The sequence below is a fragment of the Nannospalax galili genome, unplaced genomic scaffold, assembly GCF_000622305.1.
Source record: "Nannospalax galili isolate Female #2095 unplaced genomic scaffold, S.galili_v1.0 scaffold7, whole genome shotgun sequence".
In the NCBI taxonomy this organism is placed as follows: domain Eukaryota; kingdom Metazoa; phylum Chordata; class Mammalia; order Rodentia; family Spalacidae; genus Nannospalax; species Nannospalax galili.
The window spans coordinates 4,758,948-4,766,549 of NW_008359081.1; positions in this window are offsets into that span (position 1 = coordinate 4,758,948).

Sequence of the window (7,602 nt, forward strand, 5' to 3'; positions counted from 1 at the left end):
TTTAGTATTTTTGAGAAAAATTGTCCCTTCATCTTACTAAAATCTATTAACTTAGTATCTATTTTCAATAACTAGTTTTAATTTTCTCAGACACTTTTCTCCTAAACTTTTTCCTGTACAAGGATTAGGCAGGTAAGAAAATTTGTCCTAGTTTTTCCTTTGAGTAAATATTCAGACCCTAGATTTCAACCCTGTTATTCAGATTCAGTAACTCTTGCACGTCACCACTCTCTTTCTCTTTGCTTTAAATAGGTCTTGAATCTGAATTAGATATTGGTTATATATCTCCATCTACTGCTTCTTAATTCTTCACCCTCTTTCTCTCTCTAGTAGAAAACATAGAAGGCAATTAGTTATTAAATGAGTCTATTTGTTCATCTCTCTGTCTCTTAAGAATTTGCCACCAAGAAACATTATTTTTATTATTTTTCTCCAAATAGAGGCAAACTAATTTTGAAACTAATGTTTCAAAAATGATGTTGATGGTATTAAAGTTCAGTAGAAACACTGGCTTTACAGATATGTAATAATTTAATTTACAATCAACGATATCTTACTCTTTTTACCTTTACAACATTTTTCTTTCTACATGTGCTTTTCTTTCTCTATTTTTGAATCTGACTCAAAATATTTTTAAAGGCATACGTTATATAGCTGCTTTACCTTTTTTTTTTAATCACTAGGGTCATTCTTTGAAATTATAGCATTTAGGATCATGACATTAATTTGTTCATACTGAATCACTTTTAAAGTACTTGGAGAACTCTTTTAAAATTGTATTTGCATCAGAGTTTATCTAAATGATTCCTTTCCGCCACACATATAAGCACATTCCACAGCTAGAACTGTATTATCTAAACAATCATTATTCTTTTTGCTTTAACTTTAATTACCTGCAGGTAAGGAAACGTAACAATGTCCATAGATAGTATTTTCTAATATCATTCAACTTCTGCCAAGGGACTCTACATTGCCTTATCTCTTCAACAAACCTCCCTGTTTTATTTTACTTTTTTACTTCCTTTTCAATGGCAGAGAAAGAGAGCTAGGATATACTGAGTGGCTTTCTATCACATAAAGTGCCAGTCTTCTCCAGGCCAAACATAACTGACCTTACCACGACATTTATGATTTCTACTGGAACTGACTATTAATCTGACATTTGTAGTTGCATCTCCTCTCTTCAATAATGCAGTCACATATCTCAAAGAGAAATACCATTCCAATATGTAAGAATTCTAAATATCTTTAAAAGAAATCCTCCATTATTCTAAAATGACACATACCTAATTATGCAATCGCTGTGTTATAGGTACCTACGCTGCCTTTGGCAACTTCAGATCATTTTTCACTTTAATTTAACCATGAACATATGAAAGTAAGAATATGACTCTTTTCTGCAATATTCTTGAGGTTGCTTTGGGCACATACTTATGGAACTCATTGTCATTTATTAAGAATAAGCAGCAATGTAAAGCAAAGAAAAATGATAAGGTGTATCCATTCCCTAGGGCTTTAATGTTCATGGTTCACTGAAGTCCCAAGGGTATTTTAACATCTAAGGCTTCTGAGTATAAATCTGTCCCTTGGGTCTTTTCAGTTATTTCAGGGAAGTGTCAGTTGCTTATGGTACCAGAAGTAATTATCCTGATGCAGAAAATAGTTCAAGGAAGGACAGGAAGAAATCTAGTTACTGATACATGATACTCAAAGAAGAAAGCTTATAAGGAAATGAAAATAAAAGAGTACAATTCAAAAAGTGCAATGACATATAATTACTCTATTTTATATTTAAAAGATGAAATTAAATATAGTGGTATATAACGACATTCAGTTATATCAACATTTTCATCCATATTTATATCTCACTCACTTATGCATACAGTTTCAGATCCAAATTTCTCTCTTTATCTGCATGTGTAAATGAGAAGTAAGTTTGGTAGTAAAAGGTTCAAACACAAAAACTGGGTATATCAACTTGAAATCCAGATTCTGCCAGGCATTGGACATGTAGCATTGCCAAGATACCTAGTATATCTGAACCTCAAAACTAGAGTATTTTAAGTGAATCCCCTATATACACAATTTACTTATCGTGGAATTAAAATGCACAGTAGTATCTAGTGAAATGGTTATTTAAACATGCGGGTTAATTTAAAAATTGTCAAGAAACTCCAATGGTCTTTCATATGAACATTTGAAAATTGCCCTGTCTAGAACTTGTAATGCTAATTACTCTTGCCTTTACTTCTCCTTCACATCTCCTATTTATGATTCAAGGACTTTCTTCTTCCCTTAGAGACAAGAGTTATGCAGTTTGGGAGTCTTTTAGATAGACCCACTGAAAGGGTATGCCAATTGCCTCACCCTGCATCCCTGTTCAGCATGGAAGAAGTGAGAGTGGTCTGTGTCCCTATTCCCTATTGGCAATTTGGGTAACCTCTTCAGAGGATGGTGTGATAAGAATAGGAGGTAGGAATTGGCTAGGCAGTTAGGGTCAAAAGACCCCCAAAAATGTAGCCAGTTTCTTGGCTAAAAGTCAAAATGTCCTTGGGCCTGTTAGCAACATACTCTGTTCCAAAGGCACAAATGTCAAAAGTATTTGGGAGCTTGTATCTAATCCTTAAACAATTTTATGGTTACCTCTTCAGAGGGGGAAATGTTGGGGGGAGGGAGTGGGCATGAGTTTGATCAAAACACGTTATATACATGTATGACATTCTCAGTTTTTGTAAAAATTAAAAAAAAATACCAAAAATGTTATACCTTAATCATACTTCATTGGCTTTAAAATGGAATAAATAATTTGCTCCAAGTTTCCCAAACCTCTGGGTCTTGAAATTTTTCCTCCGCCTCTTTCATCATGGACCTTGGGGAGGTGATATGATATATATGTCCCATTTGTGGGTGACCACTCCACAGCCACTTATTCTCTGCACTTTGTCCAATTGGAAGTTTCTATGTTAACCACCATCTACTGCAAAAAGAATGTTCATTGATGAGGTCAGGGAACTGTACTAATCTGCCAGTGTAGTGATAAAAATTTAGAGGGCAGTTTAATACTATGCTCATCTAGCAAACTAGATAATAGGTTCACTGTTGTGGTCTTTGAGTTCCCTAACCATAGTTCTTAGACAGATTTGCAGTATCAGGCATATGTTTCCTCCTATGAAGAATGTCCTAAATCCAATCAGAAAGCCCATTATTTACCCCATAAAATTTGTGCCACTACTGCACTCATGGACATATCATGCAATACCAGTCATCATTGCAATTCAGAGGCTTCACAGGTAGATTAGACTGTTGATGAGTTATTTTCCCTCAGCAACCTACATAGCAACTTTCGATATTATGAGAGTCAGCCAGCAGCAAAGAAATTTCCTGGTCACCACTAAATTGATTTCTCCATATCCTGTGACCAATGTGTGTGATGACTTCAGCAATAGGGACTTACCATCAAGCTCAGGTGTGTACCAATAAAGCAAGGGTAACAGGATATATTGTTTTGAGGTTGTTTCAGAACACATTTAACTAATAACTTGGGGAATAACTTAAAACTCATAAATTAGTAGGTTTCCATATGGCCTTTACAAACATCCTTAGAGTAATTTATGTCTCTCCCAACCCTGCCTCTGTCCTACACTCTCACTGTCTTAGGGATATATGGGACTACTGCTCTCATGAAGTCACAGAAGCTGAGGTTGCCTGTGCAAGAGGTAAACAAGTTCAAGCCTGTCAACATTGTAGCAGCCCTAAGAGAGGAGCTCTGGAAAATTGATAGTTTCTGAGGAGAGTTAGTTTTTCTTTATGGTGTACCTCTACATAGGTCAACCATGCTCTGCAGGAATATATGGGGAGTACAAATTGGAGTCAAGTGGTTATTAAAATTAAAAACAAAAAGACAATACATGTTTGAGGGGTATGGAGTGGAGGTAATTCTGGGAGGAGTTAGTAGGAGGAGTTGGGATGAACAAGATCAGGATACACTGCATGAAACTGACGTCAACCAGAGAACTAACCCAGCAGAGCAGAGCTACTTGTTCAACTTGTACCAAAGGGCTTATTCCCTATGGGAACAGGAATTTTCATCTCACTCTGTATTCAGAGCTGCGCCAAATGATACTGGCTAATAGGTGGTTACAGCATATACACAGTTGGTCATCAGCCTTCCCTTCTCCCCTCTGTGGGATTCTTGTTCCTTTCTTTGTGTCTTCTTCTTTGGCTACTTCCCATATTGCCATATGTGACCATTCTGTTTTCTCCTTCCACGACCTCATCTGTAAACCCATACACAGAGGCTAACTGACCTGCACTTCCGTGATTCAGTCTTCCTCTGGGCTTGTGTTCTCATCCATTGAGTTCTTTCCCCTGACCATCTGGAAACATGTTATTGATTTTTTTGCATTTTCAATCTGAACTTTCCACAAGGCTGATCAGCTGATTAGAATGTCAATGATTGCGGAGAGATTGAACAGTTGCAGATCCAGAGCCTGATTACAATTTCTCTCGGGGTATCTTTAGCCCCCTGAAGAGTTATTTATTCCTTGCCCAACTCTGTGTGGAACCTAACATCCTGTGTCTAATAGAGAAAAACCTTTTGAGATGTATTAACTTAAAAAATCCTACCTTTTATCAATGAAAAGGCTAAACATCATCAAATAGCATCTGAGGCTTATAGCTGAGATTTCTCCACTTTGTTGTAACCAGCTATTTTAATGTTTCCACCAATATATTTGAAAAGTGCCTTGATTTATGACTTTCTACTCTTGCTATAAAAACTTCATGAAACTACATCCATGTTGGAACATGTAATTTAGTGTCACATGAATATGTGTTTCCAGGCCATGGTGGCTCATATTTGGCCACTAAATAAACTATCTCTTATCCCCTTTGAAAACAATGAATTATATGAAATTCTAAAAGAATTAATACAAGTATCAATGAAAACAATAAAAGTGAATAAACAATATTAAGACCATCTATTCCCAAGGCTCAGAGATAACTGCAAAGATAGAGTGGAAAAATTATAAGCGTCAGAGGTATTAGATGAATACAAGGAAATTTTGTTGTCTAGCCCAACAAGGGAATTGCACGTGAACACAACAGGGTTGTTACAGATATGAACTCACAGAACTTACGCTCACAACACTTGTAACAATGCACAAAACCTGTGCAAATACAAGCAAGACAACCCCACATGGATGGAGAGATGAGCAAAATTCATCAGTCCTAGCTGAGGATCTGTCAGCTACTTACTGATGGCTGCTTGAAGAGGGAAGATCAGTTTTCTTTAAGAGTACAACAACTGATTGATCAGGCTCCAAGGGACGGATCTACATCCAAAAGCATTTGCCGAATACAAATTTGACTCAATACACCTTAAAAAAAATAAGAGAACATGAAGTCAGAGCAGTGACAGTTTGAGGGTAGATCTGGGACGGGTTCTGAATATTATCAAAATACATTGAACTAAATTCTCAAACAATCAATAAAAGTATACTTTAAATATAAAAATTTTATATCCCATTTATCTAAAGACAACTTTTACAGTTATATTATTTTGAGATTATAAAAGATGTTAAAATTTGAAATTATAGAAATGTTTTTTTTAATCTATCTTGTCACAGACTGAAGTTTTTATAAAGTAGACTACAAAATTATGTATTTATTTTCTATTTATGTATTTGTCTATTTTAAATCATAAGAAAAATTGTGTAATATATTCAATACAATACTATTCTCAACTCCCCACTCTAATAATCATCACCGTTAAAAAAATGAAGTCTTTTTGTCTTACTTGCCCCAAGTAACCAGGTATTAAATGCAAACTAATCAAGGACTGATGTTCATGTCAATAGTTTAGAAGCTACAGTGAGTTAGACAAGGACCATGAAGTCCCCCTATGTGTGCACCTGGGCCTATCAGGTTGAGTTGAAGGCAGCAAAGACAATCACGAAGAAGAGACTCTTGTGATTGGTTCATATTTGAGATGCTTTGGAGGAGGAACTGGTTCAAGGTGGAGTGCCCTATAACAGATATAGCAGGAATTCTCTTCAACAGCTCTTGATATTCTAGGTAAGCTTGCCATTTTTCAGTATCTTCAATTTTAATTAGTTTTCTTCTAAAAATAGGTCAAGTTCTTTGATTTCTCTCACCACCTGGTCCTAGAGAAGAATCATCAATCTCTGTAGACTCAACCATTTCATGGGTTTTTACTTGTCAGGAAAAAGTTTAAACTGCTGAGAACATTTGGACCAAGAGATTTACTTTGTTTAAGTGCAAATTCTCAAGTTGAGAAGTTTCCTATAATGAAGTTTTAATCCACAAAGTGAAGTTTCCCAAATCAAGAATAATTTTTTTTTATCTACTAACTCATTTTTCAATTTAAAATAATACTGGAGGAGTCAAGAGGCACTCATGAGCCCCATTCATTGCTGAGGAGCTGTTGACTGTTGATGATGCTGGAAAGGAAGTGTCAACTTTCTTTCAAGGTATGGATCCAGTAGGTTGACCAAAATCCAATGGATGACCCCACACCCATGTATATATGGGAAGCCCTGATTGCACTTGGTGTTATAATAAAAAAGGAAGACAAGTAGTTGGGAGAAGGTGGGAGTATGGGGACTGATCCAGAACATGTTAGAGAGAAGAGAGGGGGATGAATATGATCAAAACACTGCATGAAACTCTCAAAGAATTAATAAAAATATATTAACAAACTATAATAAGAAATACAGGCAAATATTTTCAATCTATAGAAAATCTATATATGTATTTGAATATTTGTTATAAAAATAACATTTGTTTTTAAGGATCTGTGCTCGGCAAAATATATTATGCCCTCAGGAAGGTTATTACATTTAGTAGCTAAGCATTTATTTTGGACACAGAAGATCTTCAGGTTTAATAGTGGATTTTTTAGATTTTCCATGTGTTACATAGGCAGGCCACCTGAATTCTCTTTTGCTTCAATTTCCCTTGTTATATGGTTGAAGGAAGACTTTTCTTATTTCAATAAGCAATTACTGAAATATCAATTGTGTACTACACTCCTTTTGAGATTAAACTATGAAAATAATGTTAAATACAATATTGTAGTTAAATTTTGCCATTCAAATGTAGAAAATCTTAGAGAATGGATCTCATGTACAACATAAATTGCCTTCAATACTTTTTGCTCTTAATATTTAAGTTCAAACTACCAAATTGCTAATTACTAGATATTGAAAACTGGAACTGATATTTATGAAAGTTCAACGAAATTATTTCAAGTATCTGGTGAGTATTTTTCAAGTGCTTTCTGTGAACCAGGAAACATCTTGGTAACTCAAACATGAATACTAAGATAAGTACTCTCCCCTAGTTCCTCTTGAAGATTTGGTCTTGAAAGGAGAGAATTAAACACCTATTTTGTTAGCACATCATAAAGGCACATGTCAACCTAAGCAAGGAAGTTGTCTCCAGGAAAATATGATTATGCTGTGCACTGAAGCATAGTTAGGATTACAGATGTGTGGGAGACAGGTGGTAAGGGAACAAGAAGAGAAAGGTACAGAGGTAGGGAGTAAATAAAACAGTAAGTAATAAATTATAAAATTTATG